This window comes from Strix uralensis, chromosome 20 (assembly GCF_047716275.1).
Source record: "Strix uralensis isolate ZFMK-TIS-50842 chromosome 20, bStrUra1, whole genome shotgun sequence".
NCBI lineage: Eukaryota > Metazoa > Chordata > Aves > Strigiformes > Strigidae > Strix > Strix uralensis.
Window position 1 is genome coordinate 13,482,913 of NC_133991.1, and position 22,273 is coordinate 13,505,185.

Consider the following 22,273-nt stretch of genomic DNA (forward strand, 5'->3'; position numbering starts at 1 on the left):
ATATTTTTCTGGGGGCTAGTAACATCTCTTCCCCTGAGAAAGAGTCTGGAGACTACGCTCCTCCTCTCTGTCATTATCAGGTCTCCTCCTGTCAATCTAGATGAAGTATCTAGACCTGTCTCACGACACGTCCTCGCCAGAGGAGTATGGATTGACTTTGTGAGCAGCCCCACAAGCTCCTGGTGGGGTGAGGAGCAGAAAAGGCCTTGACACTGTGTAACCGCTGCTCAGCATTAAGGAAAACATCTCTATTACCAACCCTGTTTTCATCACAAACCCAAACACAGTCCCATACAAGCTACCGTGAAGAATATTAACTCTATCCCAGCCAAAACCAGCATACCAGGGCATTTGGCAGTGGACGATTCAATTTAGCTCAACAACAACTAGAAAGCACTTAGGTAAAATTAATGGCTAATGCAGCATTCCTCAAGAAGGACGAGAGTATGACTGTAGCGTGTTTCATCCCATCAGGAGCTGCCTGATGCCCACTGCCTGCCTTCAGGGGATGGGAGATGCCACAGGCCCAGAGCCAGGGAAATGCTATTGCCCTTCCAGCACCCCACGTGCTGTGGAGCTGCTCCCCTTCCCCAGGTACGGCCGTCACCCAGAGGGGCCCTCTTTCATGTCACCTGCACTTAGGCACTTGACTTTATCTGAGCCTGAATATTCCTGAAATAGGCCAGAGTAACGGTAGGACATGGCAGCAGTAATCACGCTGTGCTGGAGCCGATCACCGAGGGGTGAGATAAACCTTTGAATGCTCTTTAGCCCAGGTCCAGAGGTCTGTCCCTAGAAATTCAGCTGTATTTTGGTCAGAAGGTGTTGGATTTGAGGGAACTTCCTCTGCTGGAGGAGTACAGTAGTGGTGAAGTAATGTTTTCTGAGGGTGTGTCTTGTCTCCCAGATGTGGTGGTGGTTTTGTGGTGCAGGAGCAAAGCCACCAGCAGCTCGAGGTACCGGCTCTGCGCACAGGAGCAGCACTGCCTCACCTTGAGGGGATGGGATGGAGGGGGGGATGCTCTGGCTGGTACAGAAAGCAGCTGGGCCATTGGGGTAGCCATTACGCATGGAGGCGCAAGACAAGGCGTAAAGGTTTTTGGGTGGTGGGGGCTGAGAGCTCCATCCAGCAGAGGAGGCGAGCATGGCCCCAGCCTAGCGAGAGCCGGGCTGCTGTGGGGCTGGTTCAGAGCTGCTGAGTGCTCAGCCCCTAGAAACTGCCTTCCCTGGCAGCTGATCCTGTCTCTCCGTGCACATTTCTGTTAAAAATGATGCACAAATGGGTGAAGAGAGAAGTTGACTCTCTGTGGAAGGTTGGCCCACCCCTGGGAAACAGTAAGTGCACAAAGGGAGGTGAAAAGACCCAGTACCCTGAGGTTTCCTCCTGCCAGAGGCTCAGTGGAGGCCAGCCCTGCACTCGGCTCTGCCATGAGAGGCTGGATCCGATGCTGAGCAAGTCATCTTGTCTCTTCGAATCCTTCCCCCTGAGCTGTGTTACCTCTTCAGGCTCAAAAGCCCTCTGGGAGCAAGAACTGTCTCTCCCTGTTTACTTCTACAGCACCTAAAGCAAAGGGGTCCTGAGTTCAGTGAGGCCTCCAGGCAACAGGACAACAGTGCTAATAGCGAGAATTAATAATTCATTTATCGCTTCACTCTCAGTGAATAATCTCCAATAATCATGTACAATTTGCTGCTTCAGTGGATACTCTGATAGTAAACAGAGCTGGTAGAATAAAGTCACACGAGTAAAAACCCCATGTAAAAGGAGTAAGAAAATAGTTGAGTCTAATTAATTAAAAAAATTCCAAGGAGTGTTTGTGCATAATCATTTGCAGTATTTGCCCAGTTCTAGTAATGGCCTGGATAAAGTAAACACATGGGAAGACAGATAAAAAAGAAAAGAGTTGCTTGACATCTTAAAGAGTTTTTGTTAGAGACCCAAATATCCAGCGGTCTGACCCCAACAAGGAGCCCGTGTCCTACAGCCACAGACTGGATGAGCTGGGAGGACCTTTTTCCTCCTCTAGCCTCATTGCTGGGTGAAGAAAGTGCAAGAAGATAAAAGTGCTTGCCACTGAAGCAGTTAGGTGGGAATTAAATATTCACAAGGTCCAAATGACTGGGGCATCCAGACTGCAGATCCAAATCAAGGCTGCACTGGAAACGCAGAGAAAATTCCCTTTTTGGAAGACATTGCATTCGGCACTCAGGGTCAGTGTGCATGGACAACCCATAATAACTAAAGGACGTTCACTTCCCCATTTGCTCCTGCCTTTCCTTTTCCCGTGGCTACTAGATTGCTGGGTTCTCAGGGCTGTGCTGATTCATGCCAAGAAGATCTGGCCCTTATTTTCATTTGTGTTTATTGCAAAGCTGTTTGTGGAAAAAGACAGATGCCGGCAGCACGGAACTGTGCCGGGCTGCGGTGTTGTTATTGGAAACTGCTGAAACCCTGTCTCCATTACCACATGGAAATCTCTTTCAGAAGCAGATTCCACTTGAATTATATTGTTTTGTTTGTAGCAGGGTGTTTACAGTGCCTGCTCACATATCCCTCACTGATGTATAGTGATGATACATAAGTTAGATTTCACATCGCTGAGAAAATTAATGCTTCAGAAGAATTTATCACCCCCGTTATTGATGTTCTGTCGGTAGCAGCGCGCTAACACTCTCTCTAGAGAAACTAATGGCACTGACAAAAAATCACTGAACTTCTGTTCTCATCTAAATATCTAGATAAAAGATGGCATTTCTGTATGCGAGAAGCATTATTTGGTGATAGCAAGCCGTTATCTGTTCTCCCCTTTGAGTTACAGGATATTTGTTAGGTTTTTCTGTTTTCTGGCCAACATTCTCAAACACGATTTGGCAGATGTTATTTACTCGTGCTTTGCTCTCTTACATCTTTTTTTCACAGAAGTATTAAAGCATTTAACTTTCATTTAGGCTACTGATTCCCATTTCTTTCAACTAGAAATAACATGTCTGGATACCTGGGAGGATCTGAGTCTCTCCACCACTTTGGTTACTGCACGGCTCTGGCAGGCAGCATCGCTCCTCAGCCACTCCTTAGTACTGAGAATGCTAAAACCACCAACCTCTGACCTTGAACGCGATTTGCAAATCCTCGCAAACAAATACTTTTGGAGAGATGAAGCAGTCAAAAGCCGGGTGCAGCCTTTATCCCAAAATGGGTTTGGACTTGAGGTAAGACTTAATTTTATGTTAAATGTGATCATAAAGGCTTAGAGTTTTCAAGGCATGTGAAGAGTAAATAATCTAATTCTTGTCAGATGCTTTAAGCTTCTTCAAACATGATGTGCACAAATCATGAGTTTTAGGAACATCCAGGCTGTGACCTGGAGTTTATAATCACAGGCTTGGGTGTGTTTCCATCTGTCATCTTCCATTGCATGGTGAGCTAAGAGTTCGGGGTAAAGTCTTCTTGGAGTTTGTTTTCTCTTGCCTTTCCTTATTAGCGATGTGCCCTTTCTTCCCGTGAAGATGAGAAGCTCCCTGAGACATGCTCGTGAAATGGTCTGCAGTCTCTGAGGGGTAAGCATAGATGATTTTCTCCACAAAAGGCAAATAACTAGACTTTTGCAAAACAGATTCTGTGCTAAGTGGAAAAGCAGACGGTTCTCTCTGCAGATGAACTCCCTGCCTCTGGTTAAACCTGGGGATTGCCTGGCAAGGTCCGTGGCCAAAGAAATCGTGTCTGTCTTCCTCAGCTATGTTACCGGAGGGTGGAGGGGCAATTTTTGGATAAGAAGAGTAATTTGATTTCTGCGCATAGTGGTGGACTTCTCAAGCATATTAATTAGTAGAAATGATGGAGACAGTCTCTTCAAAATTAGACCATTATTAACTGACATGTCAATAGTAATAAACTTCACAGGGGGCATCCGGCAGCTGCTGGATTAGACTAATGGTTTACCATCAACAGCCTGGGCCGGGGCTGATAGGGAGGCTGATCCTTTGAGGAAGGTGAATTCCACCCATCCCTCCCTCCCCTGTGTGGGGGCTGTTCAACTGGGACATCCCCCAGGTGTTCATTTCTGCAGCGGCTTGAGTCGTGCCAGGTGCTGCGTTGTGTTATGCCACGCAGCTGCTCTTTGATTTCAGTGGTAACCAGGTCTATTAAATGAATCCCTCCAAATGAATATTCAGCCTTACATGCTCGTAAGTTTGTGAATAAAGCCTGTTGGTGGGATGAACTGCTGGAGCTTTCCTGGGCTCAAAAGCATCTGCATTTCTAGATAGAAAAATGAGAGTATAACATTTTAAAGCTATAAGGAATTCAAATATTTAATGTTTTGGACAGCTGATTTGAAAGTAAAAATCCAGGCAGGGATTTACTCATTTTCTCATTAAGCCACCTGAAACAAATGACAATGGCTGCTCAAGATGCTTTCATTGAAGGACACGGACATTTGCCAGTACTAATCAAAACAGTGCCGGCTTGGGAACGCTGCCGCTCGCAGCCTTGGCCGAGCCGCGGGGCAGGCAGCCAGGGCTGGATCCGCTCCGCCTCGGCGCTGGCGGAGGGACGGCGTGTGGAGCTGGGGCATCTCCCCACCCAGGGATCAAAACCCTCCTCTGCACCCTCGCGCTTGGGGTGTGGCAAGAGCCGTGGTGGGTTGTGGCTGGTTCGCGGGCACTTAGGGGCTTTCTTCTCTCTTGTGCTGGTGCCAGTGGCTGCTCTGAGAGTCACAACACCTGATCCAAACCTCTGCAGTGCCAGCGACCCCAGTGCTACCCCCTGCTAAGTAAACATTAAACATCTGTCTTATAGGCGTGTCGTGGGACTTACTGAATGCTTCCGAAGTGCTTTGAAACCCTTGGATGACAAGCGGGCTAAAATATTGCTAGTCCCTGGGGAGCTCTCCCCTTCAGCAAGGAATTTGGGCTTTTTATTTAGTGAACGGTGCTGTCTGAGGACTGTCCTGACTCTGATTATTTCTGAGGCAAAGCAGCAACACATTCACAAGGTGCTGCTGAATTTTAAATAGACTCCAGTTTATTGTTGAAATACAGCAATGGAGCAACCCCCCCCCTACCCCCTCTGTTGCATCACTGCAGCAAGCGTGACCTGAGACTGCCTCCAGAAACTGCTCTACGACTCAGAAAAGGCACGCACAGAAATCAGAGCAGTGTGGGCAGGTTCAAGAGGTCCTACCTTTTTTTCCTCAGGCAAAAACATAGGGAGCCAGATAATTCACCTCTTCTGTAGGACTGTGTCTTACCTTGCTCTGCACCTTTAAGTTGGGTCCTGATCTCTTCTGATACCCTGGGGGGAGGTCTGGGGCAGTTCAGTAGTGCTAATAAACAACCTTAAGGTAATGCAGATTATGTAAATGTACCAGTTTTTCTAGCATTTCTTGTGCTGCCCATGGGAACAAGTATTTTCTGGCGGATGAGCAGGCTGCAGAATTGAACCCTCTTCCTTTTTAAAAAACGCTTTACAAGAACAGAAATGTCTTCAGAGGTTCACTCGTCTGATACCCTAACCAGTGCCTGTGAACACAGCACACGCTGTGCAGAAGCCAAATAACCCTCCAGGAATTCTTCCTATTAAAATAATTGCTAGGGCAGAGGAATGCTGCAAACAGCTGTGGTTCATCCCATAAACATATTCTCCTTCCTTTTGGAGCCTCAGCTCCCAACCTCTGCCAGAGCCTGTCAGCTGCAGGAATAGTGGAACATATTTCCTTTGCAGAAATGAAACGATTACCGTTGAATAAATATGTTGTGCATAGACCTGAACTATCCAGTGAGTATTGCATACGCAAAGAGGAAAAAAGTGACAGTGTTCCACACTGAAATGAGCTGAAGCGACAGTTCATCTGCCTAACACGATGGCAGTGGAGCTGCCTGGTGTTAGCAGCCTAGCAACACTGAGTTTAATGAAAAAAATCCCCTGAAATCTGTTCAGCTCTGAATGGCATCAGCTTGCCATTACAGTGCCCTTGCCCTGACTGGGAAGCAGGCTGCAAAACGTCACGGGGGAAGTGCCAATGGAGAGATTCCCCTGCAGACCCAGTGTCCTCCTCCTCTTCCTCCTCCTCATCCCCACCCAGGTGTGCTCGTGGGTCGGGGCATCCAGCCCCCTGCTGCTGCCTCCCCTTGCGCTGCTCTTCTGCAGAGCCGGGAGCTCCGGCGCAGAGCGGGGACCAGGAGCCTCCTCTTGAGACCCTCGCGCTGATGCAATGGAGGGTGCCTGGGCGGATTGATTTATTCTTAATATGTCTTTCTCCCAGCAATGGCCCCAAAATGAAAGCCTTGCTGGTTAGCCTGGCATGTATAACTCTGGTCCCTAGTCCATCCGCTGCTTTTGTAAGCTCCCCATTTGTTTCAGAGGGCTGAAGCTTTCTGACTGCCCCATCAGGCCACCAGCAAGGCTCCTCTCTTCTTCCTCTTTGTTCTGGCCATGGTTGGTGTCCGCCTGACTGGGGCTTGTAGCTGCTTTGTCAGCTTGGCTCGAAAGCGGCCATTGCAGTGACAGATGGTGCTGAGCGGGATGCACGGCTCTTCTGTTTGGTGGAACTGTCATTATTGTGAGGAAATGCTATTTCCCGGGTTTTGTTTTCCAGCGTTGTGAAAAATAAAACATGAGGCCCCTGGGGGTTGAGAAGTCTGAGTAAGCAGACAGTTAATACTTGGCTTGAAAGAAGGTTTAAGTTTTAGAGCTGGCAGCGGAGTTGGTCTGCAGGGTAAGCGTACGCTGATGCTCACCTGGTGTGGGCAGTGGTGGGATCCATGTTCCAGCCTTCAGCCTTGCTCTGAGCAAACAGCCCCATCTCGCCTCGCTCTGACTTCGCCCATTTTTGATTTCTGAGCTGGAGATGCTTTGAGGAAGGAACTCTCTGAGCCTTTTGCCTTGTGCATGTGCCTGGGCTCTTGGTTGGCAGAGCTGCTGTGCAGCAAAGGTTGCTCCTGGGTTTGCAGGTGGTGACGGGCGATGCTCTGCACAGTGGCCAAGCCCAGCACTTCGGGGCCGGCTGTGTGGGGGGTGACCCCTGTTCCCCAGTTCTGCGTGCCCTGCGAGACAGCGTGTGTAGGGAGGGGGACATGGGTGGAAGCTCTGTCACCCGGCTCTGCCACTGCAGCCGACACACCATGAAATAAAGGCCTCGGTCACCGGGAGTATATGGAAAGGTGTTAATGTGACATTTCTGTCCCAGCCAGCCTCTGTCCCGTGTCCCCTGAGCACGGATCTGCTCAGACTGCAAATCCTCCTCATGTGGAAAGCGCTGAGGCAGCGTTCCTGGGGCAGGACCACCACTGGTGGCCCAGGGCTGCTGGTCACTGCTGGCCTTTGCTGCAGAGGGAGCAGAGGCAGGGAGCCTCGCGTCGGGCGGTGAAAGCAGGATGGGGGAATTCCAGCCCACATCTTCAGGAGGGCACTAAACTCATCACTGGAAAACGCTCAAGCCTGACGACTGGGAGGGTGTGATGTCCTAACGCCCAGCACCGGCCGAGCACCACGCTGGAGCTGATGAACCGCCCCGGAGATACCCAGGTACCCACATCCCCCAGGCTGCAGGAGACACTTCTGAACCAGTTCCTTTAACCCCCTAAATTAATGCCAGTGAAGCTGGAGTAAATGTTTTTAAGAGAAGGTGAGGACTAATAACAGATTGCGCTGAGGCTGTTTTGGCACCCCCGACGCCGCGGGGCTGGCTGACGTGCAGAGCTGTAAGAGCTTCAATCGATGCACGGAGTCAGTGATACCCTGAGCCCGAGGAGCCCCGGAGCACCCCACCACGGCCTCCCCGAGAGCAGGGCGGGCACGCTGGCATCCTCACCGCTCGCACCGCGCGGTGCGTGTGCTGGGGCGGGGGCTGGCGCAGCCCCCAGCTCCGCTGCGGGACTCGGGGCGGCTGCTTTGGCCGGAGTCAGCGTTCGGAGACGCTCCAGTCTGGCTGCTCGGTCTGCTTTCCAACCTGGCCACGCAGATAGTCTGACAATATTTATTTTTCACGAATACCAGTTGCCTTTTGCGCTGTTTGTTTATTATTTCGACCATGGGCTTTGCCAAGATGTAATCTAATCTTGAATAATTTACAGACGGGCATCATTTCGATCTCAGCCCTATGGGAACACATATGATTGTCTAACAGGTTTTGATTGCCTGGCTGACTTAAAGCACAATCTGAAGAAAAGCCTCATTTGGGAAGGGCTGGGTGCCTCTCCCCGCGGCACAGCCCCGCTGTCTTCGGCAAAGGGCCAAGCTGGGGAGGGCAGGAGGGTGGGAGACCCTGGGGCCAGAGGGGCTCAGGCTGCCCGGGCTGGGGCCACCAGGCACTGCTGGGACATCAGGGGAAAAACGCAGAGGTCAGTGTGGGCTGTATTTGCCCCAGTTTTATGGGCTTGGTATTTGTCTGACAAAGTCAAACCCTCTGACAGGCCCATTTATTTCTGTAAGTCATGTCTGGCTGGAGGAGATGAGCAATGGACGGTGCCACCTATGAACCTGATGTATTGGCGAGCTGTCACCAGCCCTTACTGTCACAGCTGTATTTCTTCCCGCTCGGTGTGCGGGAAGGGGGAGGCTTTGCAGGGAGCGGTGCTCGCCCGGCGCACTGGCTCCACCATCCACCTGTCATGCTGCTAAAATAGACTGCGCCATATTTGCAAAATATTGTTAATCAAGAGACACAGTTCAAGGCATTTGACTGGCACATCCAGTTAAGTGGTAGCAAACACATGTTGTAAAACTACTGTGCTGAGGCCACCTTCCTAATGAATGCAAAGTGGGAGCAATCAATCAGAGCCTCGAGAGCAGTCAGCACTCAGCTCCCTGCATCTGCAAACGCAAATTGAATGAACAATAATGAGTGTTATCTAATTAGTCCACACAGCTGCAACGTTACAGCCCCATATAGGACATACCTTGTTAAATTTCATGGTATGTATAATAGCGTGTCTAAGTTAAAATGATTGAGATTCACCATGTACAATACAGATAGGTAGATTCTTAGTAATAAATGCATCATTCTCAGCAGATGGCCTCTGGATTAACTAAGGCAAGGCTTCTTTAACAGTAAGCTAGTTAAAGTGCAAATTAGCCAGTGCAGCACAGTTGGGTGGCGTGCGGGTGCTCTGGCCCAGGATAGCGGCAGGCTGGGAGCAGAGACTTCGCCGGTGTGGGGCCGGTCCCAGTGAGCTTTCTCCAGCAGCTTTGCTACTCAGTGTGGGCGGTCTTGGGGCGCTGTGTTGGGAGCTGCTGAGTGCCTTCCACGGCCGGTTTCTTTGGAGCTGGCGGGTTTAAGCTGGGGGCCTTAGTCCTCTGCAAGCCGTGGAGCTCTGTCCTTTGCAAACAAGCCTCCCTCACCCCAAATCGCAGGTGGCAGTTCTGCTTGTGCTCAGGCTCACGCTGTCCCTAAACACACTCCTCAGCAATGACACCTGTCTGCTGGTGTGACCATGCAGCAGATTGTCTTTGGCATCGTCCAGTAATCTTGGTGTTTTGAAGCACCTGGCATGAAGCGATGCTGGAAAGCGAGTGATAAATGATTTAAGGCTGGCGGCTGAAAACTCATTCTCTCAAGCTGTGGTTGAACTGGATGCACGCGCTGGTCGTCGTCAGGGCTCAGGAGTTCAGAGTCACTCAGACTGAGTCCCGATGGCGTTCGCAGTGACTTGTTTACTTGAAGTTGTTCCTAGTAAGAATCCCATGGAAAATGGTCAAAGCAGTGTTTCAGGTGATTCTTGTGTCTTTGTTACCTTCGTGTTCAACAAAACCTTCCCGTCCCACAAAATCTGTGGTGACACTGCAGGGGATGGTGTTTAAATATTGATGCTTTATCAGCTTATGTTTTTAATAGGTTTTAAATTGTGCATATTTTTATGGGACTCATAGGTTCATCATCAAATTAGTCTCCTCCAGCTGCACAGTAGGGTGTTTAGTAGCTCCATATTGATTTCTGCATCAACCTTTGAATTCTTGTGACTGGATGCATCCTAGTGCCTTGGCAAGGTAAACAAATCCACAGGCCTTTATTTGAGCGCCACTGGTTAGTAGCCATAAATGTGTAATGAACAACTCGGTATCCTTGGAATTAGATCTTCTTAACAATCATTAGTTTCATCCCTTGCTGTTTTAATAAACCTCTTGGTAGCAGGCCAGAGCCAATTATACTTGTGCTTGGAAAATTATAAAACAAGGAGAAAAACTGTGTGTTGCCACAAATAAGTGAAAATTTTAACTGGCCTAAGACTGCGACATGTGTGGGACTCATCTGTTGCCTATCTGCGGTTGAGAATTTAGTACTGGAGACAATATTAAGGGAATCTATATTTATTTTGCGTGTTTGTGGATTCTCTAACCCGACGCCAAGGCGGCATGGGGGTGCGTGTCCTGCCGTGGCCACTGCGCTTCCACATCCCTCGCTTGGGCTCTGCAGACCTGAGACACCTGCCCAGCACCACCCCACAGGTCACACCATGAGAGCCTCGGTGAATTAAGTCTGATTAAAAAGTGTTTTGTTGAAAGACCCCTGGCCAACGACCCACTGAAATCCTGAGCAGTGAGGATGACTGTTACGGTGCAGTGACTGAATTACTTGCAGTCGTTTGAGTGACGGAGAGCTGTGGGCGCTTGTCACTAAAGCCCGGCCCTGGCAGTCCCCAGGCTGGCTTTTCATTGCCCCTCTCTTCTGCAGCCCTGGACGGATCAGGGAGCATCCCCGGGACCCAGCTCCCTGCTCGGCGCACCCTTGGCTGTCGGGACGAGCCCAGGGCTGTGTGTAGCCCCGCACGGCGCCTGGGAAGGAGCTGGGCCACTCCCGAGTGCTCCTGCCCTTCCCGCTGCCTTCAGAGGCAGTGCCCTGGCTGCCGGGCGAGGTGAGGGTTTTCCCTCCACGTGAAGCATTTGTTCTCCAAAAATGCGGAAAGTGGTGTCATCCCTTATCTAAAGGACAACAGTCCTGTGTAACTGGGTTTTTCTTTAGATTTGGTGAATGGGCTCTGTATTGTTCAGCGGGACTTTTGCAAAGTGCAGTGAGAAGAGAGGATGCATTTGCACCAAGTGTGACTATTGGGTGGGCTCTTTCTATCAGAAAATCATTAATAAAAGACCCATTCATTCTTCTCCAGGCGGTTCTTATGCCATCATGCACGAGATATATTTTTTGAGGGAGGTGATAAGTTTCTAAGATGCAACATCGGTTTTACAGTAGAGCCACTGGCATTAGCGAGAGGAGAATGGTAACATAAACTGTAAAAATAACAGATGGAAGGCAGATATAATAAAATGGAAGCACAGGCAAATTATAAAACCATTCAAACTGTTCATGCAGATAAAACAAGGAAGCAGAAATGCATCTGAAATCACAAGGACTGGGTGTCTGTTGGAGAAAAAAAAACGTTTGATTTTGTTGTTTGTTAGTGTTTGCAGTGGAGGCATTCAGGTTCAGAAGACCTGAAGGAGACGCAGTGATTTCTGTCGCGGGGGGAACTTTTGCTGTGACACCATCGTTTGTTGGTGAGGATCATTTTCGGTGTGGAGGCTTAAAGATGGTGTTTTTTTTCTCAACCCACACTGCAAATGTTAATGTTCATCTTGTGCCAGTGCAATTACTTTATTGCAATAATAAAATATCATCTAAATAATTTAAGAAATGCGAAGGGAAAGAGCCTTCAGAAACCTAAAGGGCAGCTGAATATGAAAGTGGAAACACAGAACGATGCTGGGATTTCTGGAGCATTCCTGGGTGCTGGGCGGGAGAGCTGCCGGGGACACGGTGGTGGGGAGCAGACCCTGGCGAGGGCAGGGATGTCCTGGGGAGCCGCGGGCTCCCGGGGCTTCTGCAAACAGGCCGAGCCAGGAGACAGGCTGCGCCCCGGGCTTGCAGAGGGAGCGAGGCAGCTTTGTGGAAGTGTGACATCTGCCTGTGGGCAGGACAGCGTGGGGTGACCTGCGGAGGTGGCAGCCTGGGTCTGCGGCGAGGTGAGGCGGTGCAGAGCCCTGTGAGGCCGTGGGTGGGTGCCTGGAGGTTGTCGCTGTGCTCCTGTAACGGGGCTGATCCCCGCGACCGACGCTCCTGCTGCTCCAGCCCAGCATGCCGACCCTCCCTCGCTGCCTTCGTGCCGCTGCCGTTTCTAGAGTGACAGTAGCTGATCCGCAAACCTCTGTGGTTGGACACCCCCTGCAGACCCTGGCTCTGAGGGCTTCGCTGGCGGGTGAGCTCGTGGCCCCCGGCTCGTCCTGAGTGCCACTGCAGGGACGAGGGATGCTGGAGGCTGCGAGAACCACAGAGTGTCTGGTAAGATGATTTTAAAAGACCCAAACGAAGGCTAAGTACATTGGAGCATCCCAAATCATCCAGCCAGTACCCTGTCTCCAGCAGAAACTGGACAAATACCAAGTGATCCGTGCCTACAAATAAGCCTCCCAGTTTCCAGTAATTAGCAGATTAGAGACTTCCTGAGCCAGAAGTTACATTGGGACCAAGGGGCTTAATAGCCACAGATAGGTTTCTCCTCTGAATTAATTGAATCTCTTTTTGAACCCATTTATCCTTACGGCCGTCATGCATCTCACAGTTTAATTACACAGTGCTTGATGATTTAACCGGGTGCCCCTTTCCTGCTGTACTGAGCATAAGGAACAGACGTTCATAGTCTCACCTTCTTCACACCATTTATCCAAAATCTCGAGGCAGGTTTCTACAACATTTGATGCTTATTAATGCCTCACTTTCTGAAGACACTGGGCCGGGAGTCTGTTTTCTTTTTTCTTAATGATTTTATCAGTGCATCAAGAAGGGGGGGGGGGGGGGGGATGAGATCTGAGCAAGCTCTGAAATCTCTATCCAGAAGGTAAACAAAGACCCTCAAGTGAATTTCTATTTTGAAGTCTGAGGGTTTTTAAGCTAATCTCACATTTGTGGCAGAGAGGAGGAAGTGGTTCACTGAGGTGTTTTGTATTTGGTAGGTAATGCAGAGCTAGTGGAGGTAAAGCAGTGAGCGGGGTTGTGGGGCTTTCCCAGTGCGGAGGCATAGGGGTGGGCTGGGGGTTGTTCTGGTTTCCTCGTGTTTCAGCAGCCTGGGGTGTTCGATTTATTTTTAGGTACCCTTGAGCTGTATAATTGACTCTTTGCTCCGAAGGATTGGCATTATTACTCTAAATTTCATAATTCTTCCCGATATAGAGCTCACTTCAGAATCACAGCATTTGGAATATTGCTCTGAAACATTTGGAGCGTTCCAGCGGAGCTGGGTGTTACAGCCAGCCATTGCGTTTTACTCTGCAATGGGTGCAATTAAAGATACAGCTTCGAAGTAAAATGTGGGAAAATATGACTACTGGGGGGGCAAAAGTGAGGAGAGAAGAAATACTGCCTAGAAGCTGATTCTGCATAGATAAGAAGAAAAAGGTTCATGGCTAGTTCATCAGGATGAAACCCGGAGTGCGTCTGTCTGTCTGTCTGGGGTGTTTTTAATACGCTGTTTGCTGCAGTGGCTGTGGTAGGTGTCAGAGCCGCTGCTCGAGCATGGGGAGGGGAACTGTGATGCTCGCAGACCCCAGCGGGCGCTGGTGCCCCTGAAGTGCACACAGGGCTGCAGGCTGGCGAGGGGGCTGAGGCGACACGTCCCTCTCCCAGCCCTTGTCTTTCTCCTGTGAGGCTGGAGATGATCTGGCTGGGCTGCGCAAAGACGTGCAGAGTTACACTGTGTGGTGCTCAGAAGAGAAAATAACTGTCAAGTCTGGGCTCAATGGATGAAATCAGGAGTGGTTTAACTTTCTTATGAGCTGTAGCCTGAAGAAGCATGAGAGCTTCTGCCTTCCTGCACATCCCCAGGACTGCTTCATACCTCCCTCACGGATCCCCCGGCTTCTCGTCCCACCACAGCTCCAGGCACAGGAGCTGGCTGACGGTGCCCTCGGGATGCTCCGTGTCCTCGGGGCGCCTGGGCACCTCGGCTGCCTGGTTTAGTCAGGCTCATGTGACCACGTGGATGTCAGCCCAACAGCAGAGGTGGGATAACTTCAGGGCTGTGACCACACAACCTCCAACAGCTTTTCCCAGTGTCTGCTCTGTGCTCTCGCGAGTCTCGCCCAAAGAGACGTGGTGCCACGTCCTGGGTGACGGCTCCGCCGCGCTGGTGACCTCTTTCACTCATGACCTGGGTCCTACTGAGGAAGGGGCTGAGCTTTTCATTTTGCAGATTTTGAGGGTTCAGGATCTGCCTGGGGTCACGTGGATGACAGTGATGGTTCCTCATCCTCTTCTTGCTTTGTCATTGGAAACCTTTTTAATTATTTTGGGGGGCTTTTTTCAGAGGAAGGGCAGAGGACTAACCCTTTCAAGCTGCCTATGATCTCTTATTGATTTTATGCAATGATATTCTTATTGATAACAGCATCAGGTCAGAATTAGGCTTTTTGTACCAGTGTTTATGATGATGCTGGCAATTTCATGAGAGCAAACGAGTAATTAAAGTTTTCGGTGACCTTGTTGTATCTACAGTTTTCTGCATTTCACTCTGGAAAAATCTAAGCAAGAGAAGCCATTGGCCTCTTTGCAATGTCGGGGGAGGGGGGGGTGGATTTGTTAGTTGGTTGTTGGAGTTTTTTTGGTTGGGATTACAAAGATAATACTTTATCAGAAATCCATAGTTTTCTGCGGTTCTTAAAACATGCCAGTGTATTTTACATTTAAATAGAAATGAGGCCTCCTTGAAACAAATTTATTCCAGTTGGCTTTGCACATTGATGATTAAAGAACGTGGTTCAATTTTTTTGTCTCATTCTGAGCAATGTCTCATTAGATTTGCTTTTTATTGCTTTTCATATCCATCATGATTTGTGTCAGCAGAATGGTTATAGAGATGGACAGCTTATTATCAGCTTTAAGTGAAGAAACAGAACACAAGAATGGTTGCTAAAAAAAAGGGAAAGGTAATTAACATCGGGTGCCAGAATATAAATGAAGCTTGATATTTTCACTTTGTAAATCCAAATTAACCCCTGTCCTGATGTTATAGAGCACAGGAGGGAACGCTGTGCCCCTGCCCGCGTCTCTGCGCCCCCCGGTGCTGCGTGCCCTGGCATGGTGGGACCTGGTAAAGATGCGGGTGCTGCTGCAGAGCTCCTGCACCCCAACCTGAGCTGCCTAACCCGAGCGGCAGTTAGCCCACGGGGAAAGCGTCTGGGCAGTTGGGAATTCAAACAATTGCTTTTTCAGCATGCTGTGCTGTCCCCTCCTTAATTTTCTCATCCTAATGTGATATATCTGCAAAGTAATTAGGCTCAGTTATTTGATGTATAAAGTGGGAGTGGGAGGGAGGGTCAGGGAGGACAAATTAAAATGAATTGGGAATCTTTAAGTGAAGAGAAAAGAGGACTGGAGGGAGCCATGATAACTCTTTACAAATACTTAGAGGGACATAATAAAGAGGACAGGGACCAATTACTCTCATTAGTCAGTGAGAACTGAACAGGAAGTAATGCCTTATGCTGCAGAAGGGAAATCCAGATGATGATGGAAAAGTTTGAAGGGTAACACTGTGAAAGGAGCTGCCTCGGGAGGGTGTGGGTCCTGCTGCACGGGGAGGGCGCTCAGAGGAACCTCGGTCCCTGCAGGGCTCTCAGTTGCCCAACATGCCCAGAAACCAACTTGCGTCATAAGCTGCTGAATATTTTGAAAATGTGGCTGTGAATGTTCAGTGCCCCCTCTCTTCCTGTTCCTGCTGCTAGTGCAGAAAAGCTTAAACTTCCGTCCAGCTGTGGAAGCTGCTTCGCTTAACTTCCCTCCGTGCTGTGAGCCCGGGGCAGCCAGTGCCCTCTTGGAGATGAGCTTCAAACGGCCCCGGCGAGACCCGACCACACCATGGATCCCCTTCTGCAGCTGGGACCTTTGGGGTGGAGACATCAACTTGCCTGAGCAGGCAGCTGGGACGACAACCCGGGTGTCCTGGCTGTCCCCGGCTGTCCCTCTGCGAGCTGGAGTCAGGGCTGCTGCCTCTAGAGCCGCGTTACGGAGCCTAACGAAGTTGTGCAGGCGTGAGCCTCGAGCAGCACAGGGACCTGCTGCTCCTGGACCGTCATGAGGCTGAACGTGCCCGTGACACCTTTGAAAAGCAACGAGTAAGAACCACCCCACTGACCGATAATGGAGCAATTAACTTGTGTCACCACCGTATAGTGTTTCTTTTGCCATAACATGGAGCTTTTAAGAAAAAATTAAACCTGCCAAGCATCATTACATGATAAGCCTACCAAGCAAGCAACTCTTCACATTTCAGTGGCCTTGACTGAAGAACCTGGTAGAGTTCAGACAACTAAAAAATGAAAGCATCTGGCCAGACTCCAGATAATTTACCAGTACATTAGAGACAATTTTTTGCTGGCTTCACGTGTACCTGGTAATTCCTATTCAGCTATGGAAATTTTTCTTGTTCTCTTATACATCCTCATTATCTGAGGTGACACATTAGGTACCAACCTACAGTTTGTTGCTCCTCGTCCTTCTGATCATATACTTCTTATTGAAATAGAAGTGAAACCAAGAAATCTGAGCGGGAATCATGGGGAGTGTATTAGCATTTGGTGAGCTGGGCACAAGAATCACTCAGGAAATTAAAAGGAGGATGATATTTTGAGGTGATAAAACTTTAAAATATGAAACTTGCATTTGAGTCAGATCCAGCCTCAATTTTTCCTTTTTAAGCTGAAGCTTGTGAAAAGCTTGAGCCCATGCCAGTAACAAGTGAAGTCTTTGGGCTATTGCAAAAGGCGGAATAAATTAAATGGTGTTAGAGCTGGGCGTCTTGGTGAAACCCTGCTGAAACGAAATGAGAAATGCAGAGATAGGTCAAAGGACAGAGGAGCTGGCCATGCAGTTGAAACGAAAAGGCAGGAGAGCCTACTTACCCGATGTGTTGATGAAGGCAATGTGGCTGCAGCCACCCTGCTGATGAGGGTCACGGGGGGCGGTGGAAAGGCCTCTTTGATAGCGGCTTCGGCTGGGCCGGCTCCCACCGATCCTCACAAACGCCATGGCCAGAGACAACCCAGAGACACCCCCTCCGAGGAGCCGAGGCTGAGGGTGCCCTCTGCTCTCCAGGCACCAGCACGGCTCCACGGCTCCAGCTGGGTGGGGGAGCGGGTCCTGCCCGGGCTGCCCCCGGCGCTGGCTCTGCACAGCGATGCGGTGGGGGGGATGACACCACTGCCTCCTCCTGTGGGACACCTCAGCCATTCATTGGCGAAGTTACGAACCTTTTGCTTTGTTGTTTTTTTTGTTTGGTTGGTTTTTATTATTTTTAAAGTAGATGTGTCACTCTGCTACGGCCTGTTGGAAATACGTGCAAAGAGATGAACAGCATGCTGTAAAGGCAGGAAAAAATAAAATATCCCAAATGCAATGGAATACAAACCCCTCAGGTGGTTGTTTTGTGCTTTTCTGTTCTCTGCGTGTGTACGGGTCAGTGGTAAGAAACTGTATCACCAGCCCAGGTTATACGCAAAGTGGGAGCTGCAGGCAGCTCTGCCCCCAGCCCCAGGCACATCTCCCCTCGCAGGCAAACACAAACGGCCGGGGGGTGCCCCGGGGCAGAGCGATGCCCGCGGCCCCTGTCCCTGCTGGCCAGGCTCATGCTGGGGCACCGGCCCCTCCTTGTTTGTTTGTTTTAATTCATTTGGCTCCACAGCGGAATGATTCCCTGGGCAGGTGATTATTTTATTGCTGGATTTTTCTCATTCTCTTTTGTGGCCATTATTGAAGGTACAGATTTCATTACACGCATTCAGTGGAAAGAGATGATAAAAACCAAAGGGGAAAGGCAGGAAAACACCATTTAAGAAATAAATGCAAAGTTATGACGCCTCTGTCTGCCTGAGAAAGAGAGATTTTTTATGCAGTTTTTGGCATTTACAAATCCTTTGTGAAAAGGTCACCCTGTACTTGGAATCTTATTAATACAGAAGAATGGCCCAGAAAATGTCATGTCTTTTTACCATGATATTTACACAGAAAGGAGTGACTCAGCACAGCACTTCTTGGGCAGGATGGCATTAACGAGGCCACAGCCCGCAGTCGTGCCGCAGGGATAAGTGGTTTTGGCAGCCTACTGGCCAAGGGGGGCTCCCAGCGCCGCGAGGTGACAATCCTGTCACCGTCCCCACAGGACAAGGGGACGGCTGGCAGTGGCAAGGATGCTGACGGCCGGGGCCTGGGGACCTGCCGTGCCGGGCTGGGGGCAGCCGCTGCCCTTTGCTCCCTGGCCCGTCCCGGTGTCCCAGGAGCCACGGCTGGAGGGTGAGCAGAGCTGCTGGCCCAGTGCGGGGCGGCCAGCTCGGGGATACGGGGTAGCTTGGGGACATGTGGCAGCTCGGAGACCTGCACCGGCCGCTGCCAGTGCGGGTGCCTCGTCCAGCACGGCCAGCGGGCAGAGGGGGGTGTGGGTGAGTGTAAACTAACTGGAGAGAGCCACCGGCTCCCCCGGCATGTGCTACGTCCAGAGCTACACGGAAATCTGTACAAATGTTCTAGGACTGGACACACATTTTATCTAGTTATGGGTATAGTTTCATGGCTATAATTAGCTATAAATGTAATTATACATGATATAGTGTGTGTGCACATGCAGACAAGCCCGGACCCACCGCGCTCTCTCCATCCCTCTCCCGCGTGTGTGTGTACACGCAGGGCAGCACTCGTGGGGGGGTGCCCGCACGGTTGCCGGCTCTGGCTCTCGCACACTGTGGATGTCTGCACACACCTCCCCGTGTCCCCCTGCCCCCCCAACACACACACTATATACTACAACTAGATAAATGCACACAAACTATATATAAATACACACGTGCTCGCTCGCTGTTCATATATTTCTATATACATACACGTGTGTATATACTATACGTTACATACCATGTATTCTAGAGAGTATATATAACATATACTATTAACAATAGACTATATATTATCTACACGTACACAGAATATATATTGATATACACACACATATACTGATATATATAGATATATCCTTAAACACACACACACTATAAATAAACACAAGCTATATATATATATTTTTTTTTTTACAGTCCCTCTCTCTTTGCTCTCCCCATTATATATTATATACACTGTGCTTTATATAGTACCTATTCTATACACTCTTTATTATAGTCATTTTGTGTATAAACACTCTTGCTAAACACACACCCCACCCCCCCCACCCCCTTTCTCATTATACACCCCCCACATACATCGTGTATCCCACACATAGAGTGTCTTCTCGCTCTCCCCCAGCTATATTAATATTATAATCTGTATTATATAGTTTATAAGTTATACTATATTTATAATGTATACTATTTATAATTATAATATTTATAATTATATGCCATATAGTATAATGTACACCCACTATATAATACATACACACCCTATACAGTCACACGTGCAATGCACACTATACAGGACATATGCTGCACACCCCTTACACAGAAACTACACACAGACTCTCTCGTCTCACTATATATTAAAAAAACATACTATACATTATACATACTACGTTTTGTATAACCACATACAGTAGCTATACACATATACACAAGAACACTGTGTCTCTCTCTCTCTCTCTCTCTCCTCTTTCCTACTCTGCCCCCTACATCTCTATATTTTTATATTTAAATATGAAAGATTACACACTATCTACTACACAGTTTATAATTTATACTATTTCTAATCTCATAGTATATGATGTTATATACACAAGCAGTATTATACCCAGACAATACTCTCTCCCCCTCCTCTGAAGTCGCACAGTATGTTATATACTATACATGAGGTATAGTACATGTCCTAGATACTATTTGTCATTACGTACTGTGTATCTACGCACAGACACTCACTGATGTTTGTGCTCATTCCTCAAACATCATCTATTGTACACTATATATGTTAAGTAAACTTTAGATATACTGTATGACACACACACACACACACACACACACACACACACTCTCACACTCTCTCTCTCTCGCTATTCATGTGTGCTCTCTCCTCACACTATAGTACACGTATACACACAGTAGTATATCGTGGATGGTATATAGTACACGTAGGTGTATGTACACTATACATATATATGCCTATTTCATACAGTATGCAGAGAAATATCTAGGGAATACATTATAGCCTATGCACAGTGTACACATGATACTCTCTAGCGTACAGATATACACTTACTATTTAAGAGCTAGAGTGTGTAAGTGCGCCCAGTGTGTCCGTACACACTGCCTACCACACGCACACTCCTCACTCTCACCCTACAGCTCTTCCACACACACGCCTGGTCCATCAGGGTGCCCGTGGTGGGGCCTGGCAGCTCTGCCAACCACCGCCAGACACCGGCTCTGCAGCCCCCACCTCCCACTTTGCTCCGGACAATGTTCACACGGTAAATAAATAATTCCCCACCCCCGGCGCGCAGCAAGTGGGGGTGCGGGGTGAGGACCCCCAGTGCTGGGAAGCTGGGGCCGCTGTCCCCTCGCCTTGGGGTTGCTGGTCCCCGTCCCCGCCCCCACTAGTTTCAGGTATCAGTATCCTTGGAATGAAGGCTACAGCACACTTGTCGGCTAGCAAGACAATAACTCTTTATTGGGAAAAAAGTCACATCCGAGGGTGACCCTGAGCCCCCTCCCCAGCGGGGCGGGCAGCAGAGACTGCCCCCCCCCCCCCCCGCCGCTGTCCCCAGGGCTCCATGGGGCTTTGTGCTGGCTCCTGTGCCCCAGGGCAGCCCCAGCACAAAGCCGGGCTTTGGCTGTAAAATTTCCTTCTAAATTTTAATTCCAAACTTTGGGGTTTTTTGTTCAAATAGGACAGACAACCCCCCCCAGCACCGGGCTCTGCTGCCTGTCTGCACCCGTACCCTGCAGCCCGCTTAGCCATCACCCATCACCTGTGGCGGGGGAACGGGACTGAGCCCCTGAGCCCCCAGGGAGCTTCAACAAATAAAGAAAAATCGATTGAATTTTTCTACCTTCACCTATGGAGGCTGTAACTTGACAGAAGGGAAACGCCAGTGATTTGGGACTGGCGGGGCCCTGCACAGCCCGCGGGACGCTGCAGCCCCCGGGGTAGCGGCCGCTCCTTGCCCTGAGTGGGGGTTTCCTGGGAGTTTGATACACGAAAAAATGGGGACTGTAAACAGCCTTGTTTTGGCCATTATCCATTACAGTCTGTACAGAAGAAAATTACTTTTCTTAATCATAATCAGCACATAATAATCCTTGCATGAGACAGACCAAAAAATAGGCCTCTATTTAGACTTTCTATTATTAATTCCTCTTGTTTCCTCAGCAAGAAAGAGGAAAAAAATTAAAAGTTTTTTTTTTCTTCTCTGCTTTTCATTAGCAAACAGATTATCCGAGGGCTGACTGCAAAGGCTCCTCGGGAAACACCGGCAGCCCGACACGGCCGGGATGGGGCGCGGGATCCCCAGCCGCGGCTGCCGGGGGATTGGCCCATGCGGGGTGTGTTATCACTCACCTGCACGTGGCCCGGGGCGAGTCCCAGGGCTAATCCTGCAAGAAGAGGTGTCCTTCCAGCTCCGGCTCTGTGATGGAACCCCTGACACAAGCCTGGGCCCCCCAAGAGCCCCCCCACAGCTCCCCCCACCCCGCATCACTGCTTTTGCCCAGCTGCGTGGGTGAGCGCTGGGGACGTGCCGCTGGGTGCCTGCACCTTTCCTGGGCCCCTTTTCCATCGGTGGGCTCCGGCTCCTCCAAATCCTCGGAATTTGGGGGCCGTGCGGGGGCTGCGGGGTGCAGCCTGCGGCACCCAGAGGGGAGAAGGGCGGGGGCCCAATGGCTGCCCCAGAGCAGACCGAGAAACCCGGCACCTGCAGCACCACGGCTGCTTTCTTTCAATTCCCCCGGTGATTAAGGAATTCTCATGATTATTTTTTGAAGCCTGACTCGTGTTTTTTAAACACTTGGGACCGTCAGTGCCAAGGAGCAAATATTATGGGAAAGGCATTGATTCCTCAGTGATTTGTCTTCTTTTATTTTAAATGATTGCCCTGGATGCCCTTTTACCTGCGCAGAGCGTAGGGCTCCTTTAGAAGCAGTATCCTGCTAATTGTACCGGAGTCATTTTGCTGCATAAAGCATCTTAGTTCACAACGATGTGAGCAGTGCAGTGTAATGAATGCCTGTCTGGGGAAATTAAAGTAATAAATTGCTAAGGCCAACACATTTTAGAACAACTAGAGAAAAGAAGTGTAGATAAGGGCTTTTAAGCCACAGGGT

The 22,273-nt window shown here is 49.5% G+C and overlaps 1 long non-coding RNA gene across 1 annotated transcript; it reads left to right on the top strand.

Annotated features, from left to right (window-relative positions):
• Positions 1 to 487: 487 nt before the first annotated feature.
• Positions 488 to 17,373, top strand: LOC141952575 (uncharacterized). The gene is made up of 4 exons (XR_012631656.1): positions 488 to 594; positions 2,978 to 3,210; positions 3,483 to 3,558; positions 15,710 to 17,373. It is a non-coding gene; the product is annotated as an uncharacterized LOC141952575 (long non-coding RNA).
• The last annotated feature ends 4,900 nt before the right edge of the window (positions 17,374 to 22,273 follow it).